The sequence below is a fragment of the Amblyomma americanum genome, chromosome 5, assembly GCF_052857255.1.
Source record: "Amblyomma americanum isolate KBUSLIRL-KWMA chromosome 5, ASM5285725v1, whole genome shotgun sequence".
In the NCBI taxonomy this organism is placed as follows: domain Eukaryota; kingdom Metazoa; phylum Arthropoda; class Arachnida; order Ixodida; family Ixodidae; genus Amblyomma; species Amblyomma americanum.
In genome coordinates this window covers 140234450-140256124 of record NC_135501.1, presented here as the reverse complement: position 1 = coordinate 140256124, position 21675 = coordinate 140234450, and the positions used below count along the sequence as shown (strand labels likewise).

The following is a 21675-nucleotide window of genomic DNA, read 5'->3' as shown; positions in this document are numbered from 1 at the left end:
ATAGTCCACTTACTCCCCAAAATCGGTGGTCTGCGTTTGTGTGTTTGCTGCCTTGACTTTGCGGAAGCACCCATCGGTGAGTGTGTCCCCAGCCGCCCAAAAGTACTTCCTACTCTCTAGACTCCACCCATCACCCAGCCACCTAGACATGCTAATGCATGCATATAGGCCATGCCAAAACATGCGTACTTCCGTTCCCTGAAAGGCACAGAGCCTCAACTTGTGGTTTCGCATTACAGATCGTCTACCGTCTCCTAAACGTAAGTTTGATCTCAAGAACATCTAACTGTATTCATAATACTCTTGAGAACTTCACATAAGGTTTAGAGCTAGTACAAATCATGAGAATATCAAGACAGGACAGGGCTCTGGCTGTGATGATAGCAGCTTAACATGCCTGCACAACGTGAAAGAGGCCACGATACGAGAAGCGACGAAGAAGAGAGCAGCGTTTTCCTTCCTGTGTAGTGGTCTCTCTTGATTGACATTGAAACATTACAGGCATTGTATACTATTATACACATTGGGCCATTGTCCCGTCTTCGATCTCCAAGTTAACAGGACACCTGATCTTGCGTCTTCCAGTCTATCGGCCTACATGCTATTACCACTCATTTTCCCGTCAAAACGTTCCTGTATCCAGCAATTAACCGCCTGTATCTTGGCCACTCTCCCGAAGTGGGTATGTGCCAGCATTGTTTGAGGCCTACCTACCTACCTCTGGATTGTCTTTTGCTCGACATGCGCTTCGCAACAACTACTTGTCGCTACCAGCTCTATCCCGACCTATGTATCGGCGCTCTTCTCACCCTTTGCAACGCAGTTTTCACCCTTGTAATGTACGCGTCTGGAGAGCCCGGCATGACGTCGAACCTTGCATTCATCGATCTCGACGCGATTGACGGCAGCAGTGATGCGATCGCGTTCGACTCGACCATTAAACATAAATCCGCCCACGCCGGCGCTCGGCGAAGCGAACGCGGTGGCGACGCCTTCGACGCCGACAGGCACATCGTGGAGGGGGACGGCGCCCCGGCTAGCTGGCATCGCAGAAGGTCGCGCTTCACGCCGTGGTCGCGGGTACACCAGCGTATGTTAGGCGCGGTCTTCCTGGTCGGCGTCCTCTTCGCCGTTGCCGTGGGCGCCGCGTACCTCTTGGATGGCGATCACTCCGACGAGCCTAGGTTCCGTGGCCCCTTCGAGATGGGTGCACCCGCACCGAACGGAACAGCTAACGCCACGGTTTCAGGACTGTAGCTGTGGTGGGCGGAGCTTCATGCACTTTGCGTTTGACTGTAAAGTTCGCACCCGAAGATACTGAAGCAGGTTTACAAACAGGTATTTCTTAAAAACTACGTCTAAAGTACGCTTATTTGGACGTGCATTTATGTTTGTGGTTTAGTTTTCAAAAACAAAAAATGCTTGCCTCGATACTGAGCTTATTTGACTGTATATAAACGAGGTTGATCCGTTTTCTCGGTCCTATTCATAATAACGGCGTGCCTGGCAGTGGTCTTTACTGGAAGAGTATTGTCTTTTATTGGTATAAGTCAACTAACCTTGGCATTTGAGAGGCACTGCAGTAAAACACGTCAGTACGCACAACACGTAGTATTTAACTGGTGAAATATTCTTAACAGTTTTGAGAATGATTCATGTTGTCAATAATATGCACTACTTAAGCTGCACGAACGCTGAGCAAAGTGTGCCACTTAATCTTTCATTAAGGGCCAGGAAGAACAGTCAAGAGCAAGTGCAAGTTTGCAAAGATTTGGCCTTTTTGTTTGCCACAGCCCGAAACATGTTTTATCACATCCGTTACCAATCACACCAATGAACTAAATGAGCTTTTTAATGCTTTGTTCAAACAAGACAGATGCATCAAAACTGTTGCGCCTTAGTCCCCTGCCACCAAGGCATTCCAGGTAACGAAGCCGCCCATGAGGCAGTAAGCGCACTCACTTTCTGAACCCAGATCACCTGAACCCAGATCACAGCCCTCTTCTTTATTCTAAAGATACTACTGAGCACAATCGTGCTGAACACTGGCGCTACCCGGTTCCTATGAAGGAACTAGGTAAAGCTGGCGAACGAACTCTCCTTAGGCTCTTTACAAGCACCCTTCAGTGCTCGGCGCTTCTCATGCACTTTGACTCTTCTTTTGGCGGTCGCTGCTCATTTTGTGGGGAGGAGGCTTACACCTTTCATATGGTTTGGGCATACAGGCAAAACACTTCTCTTCTCCCCCACATCACCCCTTCCTCTAGCCGAGAAGACTAGGAGCCGGCTCCTCTCGGCTGCCAGGAAATATCGGCCCAACCGGCCCTGGTTCGCCGGACCTGCACAACGGTCTGGACCAAGGGGGGGTCGGAAGGAGGGACTTCGCTTTGTATTGGAAAGAGCGAGACCCACTACGGGCCTCTCCCCGAGCACTTCTTTGTATATATGGCCAAATAAATGCTTTTCACCACCACTACCACTTAGACCATAGGTTTATACATAGCCTCTTGTATTAGCAGAGGAAAAGGTTTATTAAAAAAGTAACTTTTTAGACAAAAATTTCAATCTAGCTGTCATGAACACTGGCAGAGTTTGTATAAAGACTGCTTGTTGTTCTTGTTTATGATTTTTTGTACTACATACCCAAAGCAGGGGAAATGCCAGGGAAGATAGTTTCTTTATTGGTTTTATTGTGTGCGGCCTGCGTGCTGCTGGTGGTGGCGCTTACGGCGCTATTGTCCCGTGCACAACAGGTACGTTTTGCAAATAGATGAGGAAAAAGAGCGGAAACAGCCTCGAAATTTAGGCTGACTGGTGAGTCTTACTATTCATGGACGGCATTTGTTGTTTGGTCATCACCTGCGTTACTAAAATGTGCTATTTTTCATTAGAAGACGACAAGAACTATTTGACGCCTTAGGCCCTTCTACCATTGAGTATACGAACAGAAATGTGCCTGCCGCCATTCTAATTTTGGTTTTAGATACGAAAAAGCTGCCATCCTAAAATCTCTCTGAATTCTATCTTCTGACTGCTATTTTCAATTTCATCAGTAATGAACGCATCCTAAGCACTGCGATCACATTTCTCAACTGCAATCACAGAACCGGCCTCACTTCGTTTTTACTTGTTTGAAAAACGTTTCTGACCATCTGTCAGTCACCGGCTGTCCTGGTCAATCACCTGGACCGAATACGTGCCACTGACTCATTGAGGAGGACAACTAGCCTTGTTTCGAAGTGCTCACTACCAATCTAGTAACGAATGCCCGGCTGGGCATTCGACTTCCGCAGTTGGTGCCATAAGTGAGGCATTTTATTGCAGTTGCCTTTGTCTGCTTCCTAATTAGTTTTCGTTGCTGTCGGCATCCAGTCCATTATAAGGTGTACTCTTAGTCACGAAGCTCATGGACAGCCTTTAACAGAGAAGAGAGCTTTCGGACATCTATTACGTGAGTCCCATTGTTTTGAATGCGGTGAAACAGCTGCAGTATTACTCCGTTCATTTTCCTGAGCGGCATGAGAAAGTTTCCAGCAAGTTAACAACGCCAGTGCACGTGGACAGAATTGTAAATAAAATTCCGTCAGTCGTCTGCTCTCGAAGGGGAATGTTATCTTGATGGACTTAGTCACGAGCTATAGGTGAGTTGTGAACCGACGAGTGGTTGCTCTTGCTAATGCACCTATTGTGGTCACATGGTTTGATGGTGCTTGGAGCGGAGGTACCCGGGCGTGCGACCTGTGCGAATATAATAAATCAAGTGAATGACTAGACAGAAGCGTGACCAACGAATCGCGTGTCATCTTCTCGGCGTGTCATGCGTGAGCCGGGTCATTCATTAAAGATCCATGCGCATGTCAGGTACTTTCCAAGCACAAACAGGCACGTGGCTTCTAGGAACGGTCTTATTCGTTTTGTGTTAAGAATTATGCACCTGAAGGTGAGGTCAACAGCGTGCAAAATATGCAAGAGGTGAGCGATGGCTTTAAGCTGGTCGTCCAGTGTCGTCATGCCCATGTTAAAGAGGGTAGGTGGTCAGTGGGAGGAAGGTCCATATCAAGCCTCAAACGAGCGGTGCGATTTCATAGGGAGGGAAGCGAATACTTGCCCAATTCATCTACAGCCCGGGTGGAGAAGTAGATGCCACGCTGCAAGTGGTCTTGGATATTACCGCCTCCCATCGCGCGACCGCTTGCCTCTAATCGCTGCCAAAAGTCGTTGCTCACTTCCCTTTCTTGTGCTTATTATCGGCGTCTTCCTTATACCTAGGGGAGGCTACCGTAGTGTTTTGGGCCTCCATATTCAGGAACACGTTCACTAAAATTGTTTGCATGTGGCTAGTCACGCAATCTAATCAGTTACCCACGACATGCTACGCTTCTTCCAGCTGTGCGCCGGTGTCACAGAGAAGTAGGTGAGCCATATCTTTGTTGCCTCAACTGAGAGCAAAAATTCTGCGCTCCATTCTCTACTTGTCTCTTACTTAGTAACGCCGATGATTTCCTTTACCTCTCGGCATTCTTTACAAAGCCCATTGGAACTTTCATTTATACATCCAATCTTCGCGTCTAAGATATTTTTCTTCGAATATAAAGGTTATTGAAATACAATAACGCCGGAAAATGTCTCACGTCTCGGCCTCCCGGCTAGGCCGCTGGTTCTTGGAGTGGGCGAGCGCACTTCGTAGTCATCTTGCTCCCGTTGTCTCCAAATGCCATGTTCTTTCCTTCTTCGCTTCCATCTTCGCTTCGCCGCTTTTCCCGTCAATGCTGTGGGGTGTGAGCGCCGCACTGAGGTGAACTCCAGAATAACACCACTGTACAACCCCAGATTCTCAGCCCATAGCGAAGACGAATGCCTCCCTTTCAGCATCTGGTGCGTAGGCACTGTGGGCAATATCACCTACTTGGCACTGTCCCCTGCACCGAACCTACACATTGCCTGCCCATTCTAACTCGGCCGCGGCGGCCATGTTTCGAGGAAGGCGAAGCACAATAGAGCCGCCGCGGTGGCTCACCGGTTATGGTGCTCGGCTGCTGACCCGAAAGACGGGGGCTCGTTCACGGCCGCGGTGGTATAATTTCGATGCAGGCAAAATTCTAGAGGCACGTGTACTCTGCGATATCTGTGCTGTTTAAAGACCCCCGGGTATCGAAATTATTTCGAAGCCCTCCACTACGCCACCCATTTCTCTCTTTCGTCTTTCACTCGCACCTTCCTTCTTTCGCTTACGGCGCGCTTAAGATGCCCATCCAGAATTGGGACAGTTACTGCGCCATTTCGTCTGATCAAAAGCCTGTATTTTTTCTTCACCCCTTAAATCTTTCATCTTACCATTATGGCGCAAGTTACCTGTCGTCTCCTATAGTACACACTTACCGATTTAGCCGATATTACCTGAACCATGCTCGACCTAGAAAAACCGAGCCTCGAATCGAAACAAGGCGAGGTGGAAACGAAGCGCTAGAGCATCTGAACAGCGTATCGCCTTACCGCGCTAAATCTTCCGCCATATTTTCAATAATGTACATTGTCTCTGAAATGTTTAAGCTGACTTCGCAACTTCACTATTTCTCTGTGCCAGTAATACAGAGAGCGTTAGAGCAGAAATTCCTTCCTGTAGCGGGATGCAAGAAGGCGTCGTGACAGATCACGTCTTATCGGGCACCTTAGCTATGTTTCCAACAAGTTTATTTGGCTCGATCAGAAGGACATGTGTAAATACGAGGTGCTGCTAGCAGACATCGTCGTAAACACAGTAATAACGAGCACATAACATAAATCTGCGTAACATAACTGCCTAGTCGGGACACAAATATGATAGTCGCTAGGCGGCGGCGGGGCGTTAGGCAACAGCCAACGCATTCATACTATTTGTATCCTCTTTACGCACCCTCTCCACCGTAGTGTTAGTCAGCAGAAGGATTTATCCGTGCGCCAGATTCAGGCAAGGGTGGCTGGTACCACATCTATCCATCATCGGTGGCGCGAAATAGATATGCCAGCATCTGACAGGTGCCGTCACTGTTGCGCTCCACCAGGCATTTCTGATTTGCGACACTTGTGGACGTGCCCTGCAATGGCTATTGTCTGAAAAGAGCTCCTCAGGGAGGTGGACCTGCGGTGGAACTGCGAATGCAATTATGGCGAGTGGACAATGGACAATCATGCAATGGCAACCTGTGCGACTACCTTAGCCAAGCTGGACTTCAGTCCTCTTTTGACTTTCTATCTCCTCCATTGCATTGCTCTTTGCTCTACTTCTGTCTCATGGCACTGTTCACGAATTAAAGAAACTGGCATAATAAATTAGGCGATATGGCAAAAACTACTGTCTCCCATTAGACGCATGATTCTAATAATGATGGTGAAATGTATTCGTTATTCTAAAGCCTAAAGTCTATTAATAATGATTTAATGCTTGGGTTGTTATACCTGCGTCCCCACTGGACACCTTGATGCTGATAATGATGATAACGAATTCTTTAGTTTCACCACTAACCAGTATCATTAATGCATTAATGCTGTTGTCCTCTATTGGAATGGCAGATAAAAAAGTAAGGGATTGCCCAGGGTGCTTTCAGCAGTCAAACAGTTGCCAAACATTGTCTCATTTAAGTTATTCAAGTTTTAATATTGTTTTAAAAATAATTTTGAAAGTTATAATTAACAAGAAAGTCTCCTGGACGCAATGACGAAATTATTCAGATAATCACACACTTGTTTTAGGTCGCCTGGCTCCCCGAAGAATATAAAGGCGACGCCTAATGAAGCAAGCGGAATTTGCGGATGAGCTTCTCGCAGAGAACCAAACCGCCGAGAGGAGAAAAGAAAGTGATAAGTGTTTCGATCTCGCCGCATGGTTCACAGAGGTTTGTCATAGATAACCTCGATCAGCACAAATAAAGGTTTAGTTGTGATATTCTGCAACGCAAGTGGGTTATAGACACCTCGCATTGCCGTGAGCTACATGAATGCACTATCCAAGGGAAGCCAAATGCTGAAAATTCGCTGTAGCAAGGACAGGCTTATGGCTCAAGGAATGCCGCTGCAGGAACCGTTGAAAGCGAATGGTTGTCAAATGCTCTGTGTTTGGGATGAAAAGTGCCATAGGTCCTCAAACTGCAGACTTCGCTAATATATCAGACATCACATCAGCATCAATACCGCGGTGTCCAGGTATCCAATAAAAACGTACTTCTTTCTTATGTGGTAGAAAGAAATATCTTAGTGAACGGCCCGGAAAGTTGTACCTCGGACCTTGAAGTGCAGTGAAGAAAAAATGGCTATTAGCAAGTATGATGACTTCATTAACGTAGAGAGGGGCTCTTTATAAGTCCATTTGAATCGCTTGAAATTCAGCTACGAATATAGGCGTATAATGAGGGGCTCGAAAGTGATAAATCCAATCAAGAGCCCTGGAATAAAGGCCGATAGCTACATTTTTTTTTGCTGACAGGTATTTGAGAAAACTGCCGTATATGTTGAATATTTATCCAGATACTCTTCTTTAAGCACGCTTAAAACATTTGCGGGCCTATTTTTTCATTTCTTGGGTGAGTGTTGCCAAAGTGAATAGCAGCATCGGTCTGCAAGTTGTGAACCTTTACTAAAAGACGGATTGTGGCATTTTTGAGAGCTGGAAATTTGTGAACACAGTCTGGGAGCCCATTACAAGGCCAAATACTACCGATGAACGGAACGTAGTTTGTCGTAAATATGGGCTAGCCAATCCTGGAATACGTTCTAAACCTCCAAGGAAAGTTCACAGCTAGAAGCTGAAACGATGAGTTTAAATCAGGTATCCGCGCCTACATGAGCAATACAGCATTTGGCACAGTTCTTGTCTGTCCAAGGCATAGGCGCAGAGCACGTCTCTCGAAACGAACCAAATGTTGAAGCTTGTACTTTGGACAGTCAGAAAACAGAACGCAATCAAATTCAAGTAGCGGCCTTACATAGCCTTTAAAAACAAGAGAGAAGTGTTAGGAAGCATGCCCAATTTTTGATGGATGATTCTTGCCAACCTACCAAGGACGCACTCACCTTTAAGCGTATTTTTTTGAATTTGTAGCCTGCAGTTTAACTGTGCATCGCAAATAATAACCACATATTTTGCGTTGGGGTACAATTGCAACTGCAGATATAGCGGATGGAAATCCTTGGCAGGAGCGAAAAATGCAATCTCAACCGCATACACATAGAACTTGATAGCCGGGTGGAGGGGAACATCTCGCGTGAGTATACTAAACACTAACGGCAAGAGCACTGAACCATGAGGCACATCCCTCGACTTTGCGTATGCCCTGGAAATGTACCGACAATCTGTGCTTAAACTAACGCCTATCGTTCAAGAACTCTCTAACACACGCAAAGGGGTACGGGGCAGGTTTGAAGTCAGCTAATTTATAAAGCAAAGTACTGCGCTCAACGCTGTAGTACGCCTTTGCAACAACTAACGCCACTAGAATGAGACCTCCTTCTGCTTCACTGCAAACTTAAATTGGCTCTTCAATTTGATGTGAGCGGACTGAATTGTGAAAAGAAACACGGCAAAAGCCTATGTGAGCATCAATGTAGCAACGTAGAGTCGATACATCTTTCGTGAGGCGGCTGTGTACCACCCGCTCAACAAGTTTCACCAAATTTGAAATTAGATAAATAGGCCTCAATATTGTGGATATAAAATCCCTTTCCCGGGCCTTTTAAGAGTAAAACTATTTTCCCTGTTTTGCAATCTAGTGGAATCCAGTCAACTGACAATGTGTAGGGTCTCCTGGTTAAAGTTTTGTGCTAATACCTTGGGCTGAGAGGTAAGGGCTCTTCCTCTTTTTCTTCTCTTACTCCCACCTTCCTTCTCTCACGTTGCGGTTGAGGTGTCTACCAAAAACGGACAGTTACTGCGCCATTTACTTTTAACTAAAGCCACTAAAATAATATATAAGGCAATATAATTTGCGAGTGTATGCAATTTAGTTGTTTTTTCGGCTTTACGTGAATATTTTCATCTCTCTCTTCACCGTTCTTGGTATTGAAATGCAGGATTAAAACGGCAGCATAATTGAGTTCAAGAGCTTCGCCAATTATCTAACATCATGCCCTGAAAGCGTTGTCTCTACCGGCATCCCAACGGAGGGCGACGAAGTGAAAGGAAGCTCGTGCTTTGACTTTGGTTCGCCATCGCTCTTGGTGTCTCTCAGCTGGACGCTTTGTGCTCTCGTCTTCTGCTCACACAAGTCCCTCTGAAGGACAACCGGAGCTCATCCCCAGAAGCTTCGCAAGCAGAAGAGATAAGCCATGGGTGGTGAGTCGGGTAGCAAGAGCGTCTGGTCCGCAGCGGCAGCACTTCGCTGCTTACGATGACCTTGGCCCACCTTTTGCTACCTAAAATATATCAGACTCAAACTCTGCCCTATCCAACTTTGCCAGTGGCCTAGTATCCTGCACCGTGGTTCGGCTTCTCGCTTTGCGGCAGCCAACCCGCCCCTAACCCTTATCTGGACCCCCGCACACGCAAGCCTCCCGGCTAACGGGAAGGCGGACTCCCACGCCAGAGGTTTCACTTTCCGGGCCGGAGTTGGACCCCCTCCGCAATCCCAGGAACGTCTGCTCACCTTCAGAGATATATCCATACCCACTATCGAGATACCCGGCGCTTTCACTCAACATCGGCTCCCTGAAATGAAATTGCTTTTGTAAGGAAAGAAAATGGCGCAGTCATTGTCCCACAACTCATAGTACACACGAACCGCGCTGTAAGGGGAGAGATGAAGGCGGGAACAAAATAAGAGTGGTGCCGTAGTGCAGGGCCGCCGGCTCCCTCCCTTGCCCTTACCCAGACCTTGCACTGGCGCTTACTCTTGACCCGTACTGATCCCTTTCCAACTCTCCTTCATGCCCGCTATCCCACACAGTTCCTCCTGCTGTAAGAAATGCGGAAAATGAGGAGAATTTCTTCACGTGCTCTTTCACGCTCAGCTACTGATCTAGAGTTCCCGGATTCGAACCCGACCGCGGTGGCCGCGTTTTTATAAAGACGAAACGCTAAGGCGCCCATGTGCTGTGCGATGTCAGTGCACGTTAAAGATCCCCAGGTGGTCGAAATTATTGCGGAGCCCTCCACTACGCCAACTCTTCCTTCCTTTCTTCTTTCACCCCTCCTTTATTCCTTCCCTTACGGCGCGGTTGAGGTGTCCAACGATTTATGAGACATACTGCGCCATTTCCTTTCCCCAAAAACCAATTATTATTAATATTGTTATTTAGTTTAAAGAATTTACTGCAGTATGGCTCACATCATGCCGGACACCTGAACCGCGTCGTAAGGGATGGGATAAAGGAGAGACTGAAAGAAGAAATTGAAAATTGCTTTTTGCTAAACGAAATGTAGCAGTATCTGCCTCACATCTCGGCTGACGCCTGAACCGCGCCGTAAGAAAACGGATATAGGAGGGAGTGATAAAAGAAAGCAATAAAGAGATGCCGTAGTGGCTCGCTCCGGAATTATTTCGACCACATGGGGATCTGAAACGTGCACTGACATCGCACAGCACAAGGGCGCCTTTGCGTTTCGCCTCCATCGAGTCGGTGCCGCCACGGTAGGGTTCGGAATTCGCCTCCATCGAAATTCAACCGGCGCGCCTTGGATAGCACCCGCGTCTTTCGGCTGAGCAGACAAGAGCCATAATCAGTGAGCCAACAAGTAGGCAAATTCTGCGGTTTAACTACACATGACCCTGTGTATCGGACTAGACGAGCCTTGGTGTCTGTAACGTTGAGTGCATTCCGCACGCTGGATAGGCAGCGCGCCCACTCTGCCGGCAGGTGGCAGTTACATTAGTGGTTGATAGCGAGGGGTTCGTCACCCAATAAACGCTGCAGACTATTGGTTTTGATTTTTGAGGAGCGGAGATTCTGCTGTAATTGTCTGACATAATGGTGGACACCCGAACCGCATCGCAAGATAAGGGTTGAAGGAGGGAGTGAAATGAGAAAGGAAGAAAGGGGTACCGTTGTGGAGTTCGCCGGAATAATTTCCACTACCTGAAGATCTTTAGCGTGCGCTGACATCGCACAGCGCACGACCGCCTTTGCGTTTCGCCTCCATCGAGACGCTGCCGCCGCGGTCGGGTTTGAACCGGTGTATGCCGGCTCAGTAGACGAGCGCTTCAAACAGCCACCGGGGCGGGTGGCCTATTGTTGTAGTTCCGCGTGTCTGCCACAACGTTGTCCGCGTTAATTGATGCAGCCCACATCCTTCTCAGCACCGCCACGTACCTCAAAGCACTATATAGACATCCGTTCACTCAGGCTAGAGACCGCAAGGGGGCCGGTGAGTGCGAACACGCTTCGCATCGCCTCTGTACAAGCACGGCGATTTCATCCGGATTTCAACCCACGCAGTGCCCACCTCTTCACTGCACCGTTCGGAAAGGTGAGCGCTACCATATATTCAAATTTTGTGGCCGTCGGTCCCCCTAAGTGGGCCCAGGGGCCGGAAACCGCCCTTTGGCGATCAGCTGCCGCATTAGGCCTCGTGCCACTGTGCGCTAAGCCTAAGCCGCTCGACCTCCCCAACATGGACAGTATGGAGGCCCACGTGATCGGAGAGACAATCAACCCGAAGGACTGCGATCCCGGGGACTGGAACCGTATCCTTAGCTTACCCGCCCGTCAGAAAGGAGCATCGAAAATCCAGGACCAGGCGAACGCCACCACCGGCTCACGACCTGAAGATGCAGTACACCAAGCATCCCAGCTGCGCGCGACGCGTCTCGCGGCGCCAAGGTCGCAACGCCAGCCGCGGTTGCCCTGGATGCCTACAAGATAGTGTTTCGGTCTAATGGGGGACCTAATATAAACGACCTTACACCGCGCCAGCTTCGCCTGGCCCTGATAACTGCAGCCAAGGGCCTCCAAGTCCCGGACGCCACCAGCTTGCGTATCCGCCCCCTAAACAACACCTGGACGATGAGCACCCCGCATCAAGCCGACGCGTTACGCCTGGTCGCCATCAAACAAATCTCCATTCGAACCGAAGTCAACACCATCACCGCCTACATCGCCCCCCCCCCCCCGGATGATGCAGTAATAAGAGTAATCACTAACGCCTACTGGGAAGAAACCCCAGCACAGATTCTTGAAGACCTCATCACGGGCCCTGGCGTTCCCATCATTGATGCACGACGCATGGGACAGACCCGTTCGATCCTCATGACCTTCCGGGCGGGTCTGGTGCCCCGAACCATCTCCTACGAAGGCGGACTCCACAATTGCACTTTATATAGAGGACACCTGGATGCTTGCACAAACTGTAGAAAATAAGGGCATCGCGCGGATGTGTGTACCCTTCAGCGTACGCACAACTGTTCAAGATGCGGTATCCCGCACCCCCGAGAAGGCACTCCGACATGCACCCCAGCCTGCATACTCTGTGGAGGCGCCCACATGACGGGTACTAACGGTTGCAAAGCGAACGAATGGCGCTCACCGAAAGCGCACACTTCCCGCACACCGGAGCGAGACGCGGACCGCGCCAGCGTTCGTCGCTCTAGCAAGTCTCGCTCATCGTGTCGTCGCCGCCAGGACAAACAGCCCCCACAACTTTCCTGGGCAGACAGAGTAGCAGGCAACAGGCTCAAAGCTACCAGCAAACCCTCAACCCTCCCGCCCACACAGGTGGATCCCGTGACCGGGAGCTACAGGCCCTGCGAGAGGAGGTGAGTCGTCTTACCTCTCTGATCAAGACCCCCACCTCTACCCCTCTACCGCTTCCGTTAAATGTCCCTCCCACGCAACCCACGCTGCTACCTCAAACATCCACTGAAAACATGAACAATCGAGCTCCCAAACCCCCACGTCACCCCGCCCTAGAAAAAACGCACAACAGAGCAACCACCCGTCACCCAAACTGACCTTCAAGTCCTTGAGGCCCTCATGGACGCTAAACTCGCCGAAATGAGCGCGCGTCTAGAGGCAAAATTTAATCACCTCGTCGACCACCTATCCCAACGCTTCGAGCAACAAATTGAAGCGGCATTTACGCGCATGGTGCATACCCTTGAAATGATACTCGCACGGTACGACACCCGCCTCCAAACAATTGAGCAGGTTCTTCCCTCGCTGCACCTATCCAATCCCCCATCAATCCTGCCCACCTACGCCAGAGAACCCCCCACTCAACCCACCTACCCTCACTCCACCCAAGCTAGAGTGTGGCGGGGCGACCACCTAATTCCTTATCAATTCTGCAATGGAACTGCCGCCGCTTCCGGGGCAAATGCGCAGCCCTCCAACTCCTTCTCCCCACACTTTCCACGTCCTACATCGTCCTCCTTCAGGACACACATGCCCCTGCAACACTTCCGAGCTACACATGCGCTCACTCGGACTCAACGAATACACCCAGGGCTTCCACACTCATACATCGCTCCATTACAAACCAAACGCATCAGATCACCTCCGAGATGCCCTGCGTGATGACAGAAATCACACCAGATGCACACTCCATACCATTTATTTTTATTGCAAATATATAGGACACATCGTCTCATTCGATGGCTTCATTGGAAACGCTGCTGCACGATCTCCGTCGTATTGCAGGCAAGCATCCGTTGATTATCGGAAGGGACTTCAACATTCTGCATACTGACTGGGGCTACCGCACCACCACGGGTCGAGGAAGGCGACTCTGGTCCTTGGTACAACAGCTCCGCTTCACAGTACACAACTTTAACACTCCCACGAGAATTGGCAACAGTGTAAGCGGTGACACCAGCCCGGACTTGACACTCAGTCGCAACCTTGCGGGTATTACGTGGAACACAACACATCACAGATTAGGGAGAGATCATTACATCCTCTCCGTTACAGTACCGTAAAAACAAAGAACGACCCTTCACCTAACACACAAACTCACCAACTGGGATGCGATCCGCGCCGCACGGGCGGCCCTTCCTGACGCCCCATTACAGACATCGACCATTGGGTGGCATCACTACGAACGATGTCTCTGCACATACTCGAACGCTTGACACCACACCAGATACGTCCACCCTTAACACTTGCCTGGCCCACCTAGCGGAGGCCCACCATAGCATCCTAGAGCGCTGGAAAGGGCAAAAGCTCAATCGGACCCTTAAAAAGCGGCTAGCCGCACTGAAAACACAAAATACTGAGCAGTCTGAGGAGCTCTGCCGATCCAAGTGGGGACAGATTTGCGACAGTATGGCTGGCAATCTGTCCTCCAAACGCAATTGGCAACTCCTCCGTCACTTAAATGATCCCACGCAATCAAAAACAGCCACACAACACCACGTCACACGCCTTATACACAAACCCAACCTTTCTCCCGACGCACTCATCGATATACATAGGAACACACACACAACTCCCGCTACCTCAAACCCCCTGCCCCCCTATGCCGGCCTCCCGAATGCCAATCTCGACGCGCAGATTACGAAAGCAGATGTCAGAGCGGCCCTCCTGACTCTCCGCTCCAACTCCACTCCAGGAGTTTATTGTATCTCATATAGCATGCTCCGCAATTTGGACGATCAGGTGATTGCCCAGCTCACGGGGTAGTTCAAGACATGCTGGCAGGATGGCACCCTTCCACAATCCTGGCGTCACCCCAAAATCTTATTCATACCGAAGCCCCACAAACCTCTTACACCTGCAAATCTTCGTCCCATCTCACTAACTGCATGTCTGGGCAAGCTTTTGGAGCATGTCGCACTTGCCCGAATCACCCAACACATGACGGAGCAAGACACCTATCCGCACAGCATTGTGGGCTTCCGTCCTCATCTATCGGCCCAGGACGCCATGCTCCAGCTCACACAGGATATTTTTTACTCCTCATACCGGGCCACACAAAAGCTGTCCTCGGCTTGGTAGTCTCCAAGGCCTTTGATCGCCTAGACCATAAAGCGATCATGGCGGCGCTCTCTTCTTTGAACATAGGTGAACATATGTACACCTATATTCAAGAATTCCTTACTAACCGCACGGCCGAAATTCACTTCGGTTCCCACACATCCCATACATACACCCTTAGTGGGTTGGCCCACCCCAGGGATCTGTCCTCTGCCCTTTGCTCTTCAATGTCACACTCATCCCCCCTGCCCGCAAACTACAAACTATCCCTCACCTTCGGCATACACTCTATGCTGATGATATCACTCTATAGACCACCCATGGCAGTGATGGATACATAGAGAATACTCTGCAGTCGGCAGCGACCCTCACCCAAACACATGCGCGGAGTACCGGACTCTCAAGCTCTCCGGAGAAGTCGGAGCTCCTCACACTCTGCCCCAAAGCCCAAAACTGCCCCACAGCCCCCATAACCGTGAAACTGAAAAACCGGTACTTCCCGGAGGTACACACTCTCCGGGTACTCGGCCTCCACATCCAGAACAACGGGAAAAACACTCTCACCATCCAGAAACTCAAGCGGACGGCGATGTCGATATCGCACCTAATCCGCCGAGTTTCTGGACACCAACTGGGCATGAAGGAGCATGCCCTATGTCGTCTCATTCATGCCTTTGTCCTCAGCCGCTTTTTCTTCACGCTCCCCTACCTGAAACTCCAGGCCACAGACATCTCCACCCTGGATGCCATGATCCGAACAGCATGTAAGACAGCACTACACCTACCCCTAAATACCTCAACCAAAAAACTTCTCCAGCTATGCCTACACAATACGATAGGTGAGCTTATCGATGCCCACCGACCGACACAAGACATACGTCTCGCGAGAACCACCACAGGCAGACACATCCTACATACCCTCGGCATCAGGATACCAGCCACGGATTCTTCAGAGCTCCCGGTCCCCCCACATTGACCGCGAACTACTTATTAAACATCTCCCTAAAAACATGCACCCCACCTACCACGAACCCCGCCGCAGAGCTCGCGCATGGGTGCTCCACAAAAACTATGGCATGGAACCGGATGCCGTTTGGGTGGATGCCGCATGCATAGGCAAGGACGCGGTTGTAGCCATCACGAACCCCTCCCTACAACCGATTGCTACCGTTCACATATCCCTCACTGCCACTTCGGAAGAGGCTGAAGAGGCCGTATTGCCCTATCCATCACGCGCACGGAGGCCCGGTATATACTATCGGACTCTAAAACTGCCATACTAAATTTCGCCCGAGGGAGAGTTCCCGTCCCTGCACTTCGCATATTGAACTCCCTCGCCGCACACCCGCCCCGTCACATGGAGCTCATATGGGTGCCTGCCCACTCCGGGAATCCCGGAAACGAGGCTGCCAATGCTTTAGCCCGAGGTTCTCTCAATCTCAACCGGGCACCGGCGGCCTCCGATCTGGGGTTCTCACGGGAGCGCATGCATTCTTTCAGTGAACTGACGCAAGCCTGAAAAGCCGAGCGTCGGCTGTACCCCCCTCCACATGCCTCCCTCGACAATTATCATCAGACACTTTGGAGGCGGCTCCAAACACGCACCTTACCGTGTCCTTATATATGCTCGCGCTATCACAAAGTCCACACAAACCCCTCTTGTACCCTCTGCCACCACTTCAAACCACTCTCGATCATATCCGTTTCCTCTGCCCGGCAGATTCTCACACGCGGGGCCTGGAGCAGCTTACCAGTTGGGAGGCTTGGGAGACCCTACTGCGCAATGAGGACCCGGCCAAGCAAGACGTCGCCACAGGCCGCGCTGCCAGCGTCATCTGCCTCCGAGACACGAAAATTTGAGTGCAGTGGGGCCGTGCGAGGGCCTAAGGACCTGTGCGTCCTAAACTCCTCTGCATGTAATGAAGTTTATACCACCACTACCGTGCATTCACCGAGGGAGCCAGTTATGCGGCACTCCTTTCCTCAAAATCATCGAAGTCTAGAACTTTGTCAATGCCAAACCAATAAACGCCATGAACGCCGAAGGCATATGGCTCCAGTGCCGTGTTTCTGCCCCAACGTTGTCAGTGCCAACGTATGCTCCGCACATCTGTAACTGCAGACACGTAATTTAAACCGCGACTGAGGTGTCCACTGTTCCAGGGGCCGGTTATGTGACTTTCATTCGCTTTCGAAGCTTCTGCTCCTTATGGGATCCGGCACAACGCGCGGCTCGCCGACGTCACGTGGTTGTGAAACACGCCGAACATGCTACGGGAGGTAGTAAAGCTTTCGCTGTAAAAGGCGCCCGTGTGCTGTGCGATGTCAGCGCACGTTGAAGGCCCCCACATGGTCGAAATTATTATGCCGTCGCCTCGCCGTTCTCCGCGCAGCGCCGCGAATGACGTCACAAATTAGCTATGCGCCTTCCTGCGCATGCGCTATCCTCAGCGGCTGCGCCACGGTGGTGTATAGAAGCCGCGGAGCGGCCGCTTGCCTTGGGAGAAAGCGCAATGGAAGAAGGAGACGCGGCTGGTGCAAGGTGAAGACGCTTGGCGAAACGTGGTTGATGTACCCCGGGCGTCTCTGACACGCGGTTAGCTCTCCGTACTTCATTCTTACGTAGACGACCCCCACACCATGCAATGACTTCGGGGTCGGTTGAAGAAGCTTCCCATAGGCGCTCAAGATGCCGCTTGCTATACAAGCGGCCACCAGTCGCTTCTTCCAGTGCGTCTTCTTCCAAGGCGAGTGTTGTTCCGACTGCAGGAAGAATAGAAAGTTCACGGGCCTTCCACTGGCTCAGGCTGAGCCAAAAATCGCTACCTCGTGAAGATAGTAGGAGAGTCGGAAGATAGGAGAGGAAATATTGAAAGAAAATATGCGCATCGCAACGAGCGCAACAACCGCTAAGAGCAGAGCGCGTGCGCCCTTCCTTTCATCACAATCATCTGCGTCTAGAACGTTTTCAAGCCCAATCATACGCGGAAGTCCTAAATCACTACAGAGGACAGAGGATATAGTATCCTCCACCACACCAGCTATTAACGCAATATGAGGCAGTCCGTTGGCGTAGACTGCAAACAGGAAGCTTTCATAACTTACACATACTTCACAAAATGTTTCCGAACCAGTACGCGGACACATGCAAGTGGTGTGTCTTTATACCATATACTTTATACCATATCACATGGGAGTGTAAAAACAATTATTCATTCCATAAACTAAAAGAGCCCATTGCGGAACAGTGGACCCACCGCGGTGGCTCAGTGGTTAGGGCGCTCGGCTACTGATCCGGAGTTCCCGGGTTCGAAGCCGACCGCGGCGGCTGCGTTTTTATGGAGGAAAAACGCTAAGGCGGCCGTGTGCTGTGCGATGTCAGTGCACGGTAAAGATCCCCAGGTAGTCGAAATTATTCCGGAGCCCTCCACTACGGCACCTCTCACTTCCTCTCTTCTTTCACTCCCTCCTTTCTCCCTTCCCTTACGGCGCGGTTCAGGTGTCCAACGATATATGAGACAAATACTGCGCCATTTCCTTTCCCCCAAAACCAATTATTATTATTATTAACAGTGGGAGTGCCTGATCACCAGCAGCGTGCTGGCGGACCAAAAAGGACTGGTCCAGCATGCGTATGAGGTAGCAAGACTCAGTGGGGCCCTGGAATAAGGGCACCTCCCCTGGAGGACTCGGAACTTCAGCATGAAGACACCCGGGTCACGCTGAATCGACCAATTTTTGGCGCGAATAAGATTTTTTCCCTCTCTCAAGGCCAATGCCAATTAACACAATGATCGCCGACAGCTTTCGTTTTGTATATCCTGGATTAGCTGAGCTAATCGACATTTTTTTAAGCGAAAAGTTTCACAATGCTAGGTAAAGCATTCGTCGCGTAGGCTGGAAAATGACCTTGAATGATGTTCAGCCCAACCAAATTTATCCCATTCTTATGGCGCGGTTCGGGTGTGAGACAGTTACTGCTTCTTTCCTTTCCTCAAAACCAATGTTCTAAACCAATGTCCAATTTTCTTCGAAAGCAGAAAGACGGCGCATAACTTTCCCCCCTGAGACAGTTGAGATTTAACCGGCGTGGTGGTAGGGCTTCATGAATTAGCATTGACAGCGTTTTAGCCAAAAATTATTGTGTATTAGCTCAGCTAATCCAGGATATACAAAGCGAAAGGCGGCCCCCACTAGGTCATAGGCTGTGGCTGCCGTGAAAAACCCTACTTCAGAATTTTCTGCCGCATCGACCTAAAGGATATCGGAGCGGTTGCTGTATTTTTTGTTCGGTGTAGTAGCTCGCTCAAGCCTGCCGCCTACCCTGATGGAGGCTAGCGCTTATATTGTGCTCTGGGGTGTCTGTTATATATCATCCGGCGTGCACAGCGAAATCATGTAACATGTAGGCATTGTCTTGTTCCCATGCGACGCTGGTGGACTAACTGGTTGGTGCGTTGAGCCTCTATTAATTCGATCACGGTATTGTGGGTACCAGCGTCCAGGAGACGTTTCGTGCTAACTGCCTGTGGAAGACGTAGGGCGGAGGTGGCAGTCATGCGTATTAGGACTTCTGCCTGTTGTGTTTGGCGCTGGGTGAGTATGTGGTATGGGAGGTGGTATGTAATGCGTCTAATGGAGAAGCAGGAGGAGGAGAGACTTTAATGAAACAGGGCAGTCTGCCTGGTTGTCGGCCTGGCATGCTACTTTACGTGAGGGTGAAATAAGAGGTTAGAGAAAGAGATAGCGAAAAAGAGAGGAATATGAAAAAGGAAGGGTGAATGGCAAAATCAAGCACCCTCAAGCACTCACAAATACACAACACACACACACACATTGTCAAAGAATGTGCACTAAACCAGTGTCTCTTAGGAACACTAAAAATGCTCTTGTCCCGCGCGCACCCGAAGCTGCATCCTTCCTGGGTCCAAGGAAATGCTCTAGGTGGACGGGCCATCCTGTCGGGGTTCTGCAGCACTTAAATTTGGTTTGTGATGATTGTTCAAGAGTTGGCAGCGTAAATAAAATGTGGAAGATCGAGCACAGCACATGTAGGGCACAGAGGGCTTCTTGATGCACAAATTGTATGTAAATAGGATTTAGCGAAGGCAATTGCGATCAGGCGAAGTCGGTGGAGGCAATTTCGATCACGTCTATCTACACTGCATAGCATGAGGAAGTCACAAGTGGGATCGATACGTAGAAGGTGTCTATATTGACGCTTCGGATCAGACCACAAAGAGCGTTGCGTCTGTCAGGCTTTTGTAGCTAGAAATCTCGCTCTATCACTGCGAGAAAATTGTATAGGTAGGAGCAAGGAGGCGTCGCCATGCGCCGACTTCGCTGCACCGTCAATGTGAACGTTGCCTGCAAGGCCACACTTAGCGGGTAACCACTGCAGCATAACACAGTGAGCGAACTCATAGGCCTCGGAGTGGAGTCTAAGTCATCGACGATCGGCTCCTGAAGGCTTCCTGATGACAGTAAAGATTGTAATGCAGCACGTGAGTCACTGAAAATAACCAGCGCTGTTGGTTGTTGTTAGGAGAATGTAAATGCTGCTTGCAGAGCAGCCAGCTCGGTAGCCGTAGTCGAGGTGTTGTCATATTGCATTGCATAACGCATTGCTCATATTGAGGGTCTTATTTTCAGACAGCTAATGACTGCCACTCGGCTGATTAGGGCAACGACCTGTTTGGTCTATCTTTGCAAGGGCCAAAGGGTGCCGTTTGCATCGAGTCTGTTGTTAATGAGCAGGCAGAGAACCTTTATTGAGACACAATGGATACTGGATTCCCATACATGTGCAGTTCAATAGGAGGGTCACTGGGGAGGGGGCCTCAGCTGCAAAAGTTCCGATTTAGTTGGAGAGCAACAGAGGCCTGTGTTTGCTAAATGGGTGGGGATGTTTACGGCAGATTGCAGAATATCCTGGGCTGTTCCAAGGGATTCTCCCGTTGTGCAGAGGGTCCTATTATCTTCGTATATGGCTGTGTGGAGCCCTGGGATAACAGCAAGTACCTTAGCCAGTGGTGCTAGGGCAATGTTAAAAAGTAACAGTGATATGACCGCCCCTTGTGGGGTTCCCCAGTGGTCTAGGGTGTTGGGTTCCCCTGTGGGGGAAATGCTGGGAGGCTATACCCCAAGGTGAAGTTCTGCCGTGCGTCCCTGAAAAACTGCCTGAATATATTGCCATATGCGGGTGCCACAGCTTGCGGTGGATAATTTGGTCAGATATGGTCATCGCTTATTGTGTCGAAAACCTCATAAATATCCAGGGCCAGTATGGCTAGTGTAGCAGATGTACGGCATTGAGTGTAAGAGAGAGACTCTTTAAGGGCGAAAAGTACGCCTTGCGCCGATATGTTTGGACGGAAGCCAAATTGAACTTTGGAGAGGAAAACCTGTGGTTTCTGGGAACGGTTGCAGCCGATTGAAAATGACATCCTCGAAGAGCTTCCCGACACAGCTCTTAAGGAGATGGGACGCAAATTCGCAGGGTGAGGGCTTTGGCCGGTGAGGCATATAAATCGCATGCTGGCATGGGTCCAGGCTGATGGGAACGTCAGAGCGTGCCAGTGGTTAAAGAACTCCGCGAGTTCCTGGAGGGAGACTTCGTCCCGACTGAGTAGTGCCTTGTACGTTACGCCGTCCGGGTTATGTGGAGGTATAGTGGCTGATCTGCTGACTGAAGGAATTTGGATATCTAGGTGTCGCTTAGTTGGCCAATTACGCCGGCGCCCTTTTGGCGCTCTGGTTGTATAAACGTTGTGTGTACTTGTTTCTGAGATATATTGG

The 21675-nt window shown here is 50.1% G+C and overlaps 1 long non-coding RNA gene across 1 annotated transcript in view; it reads left to right on the top strand.

Annotated features, from left to right (window-relative positions):
* The first annotated feature begins 9165 nt into the window (after positions 1-9165).
* LOC144135086 (uncharacterized) overlaps positions 9166-21675 on the top strand; it is a 60700-nt gene continuing 48190 nt past the window's right edge. Inside the window, exon 1 of the long non-coding RNA XR_013315369.1 lies at positions 9166-9304. This is a non-coding gene — a long non-coding RNA (uncharacterized LOC144135086). The remainder of the gene's footprint in view (positions 9305-21675) is intronic.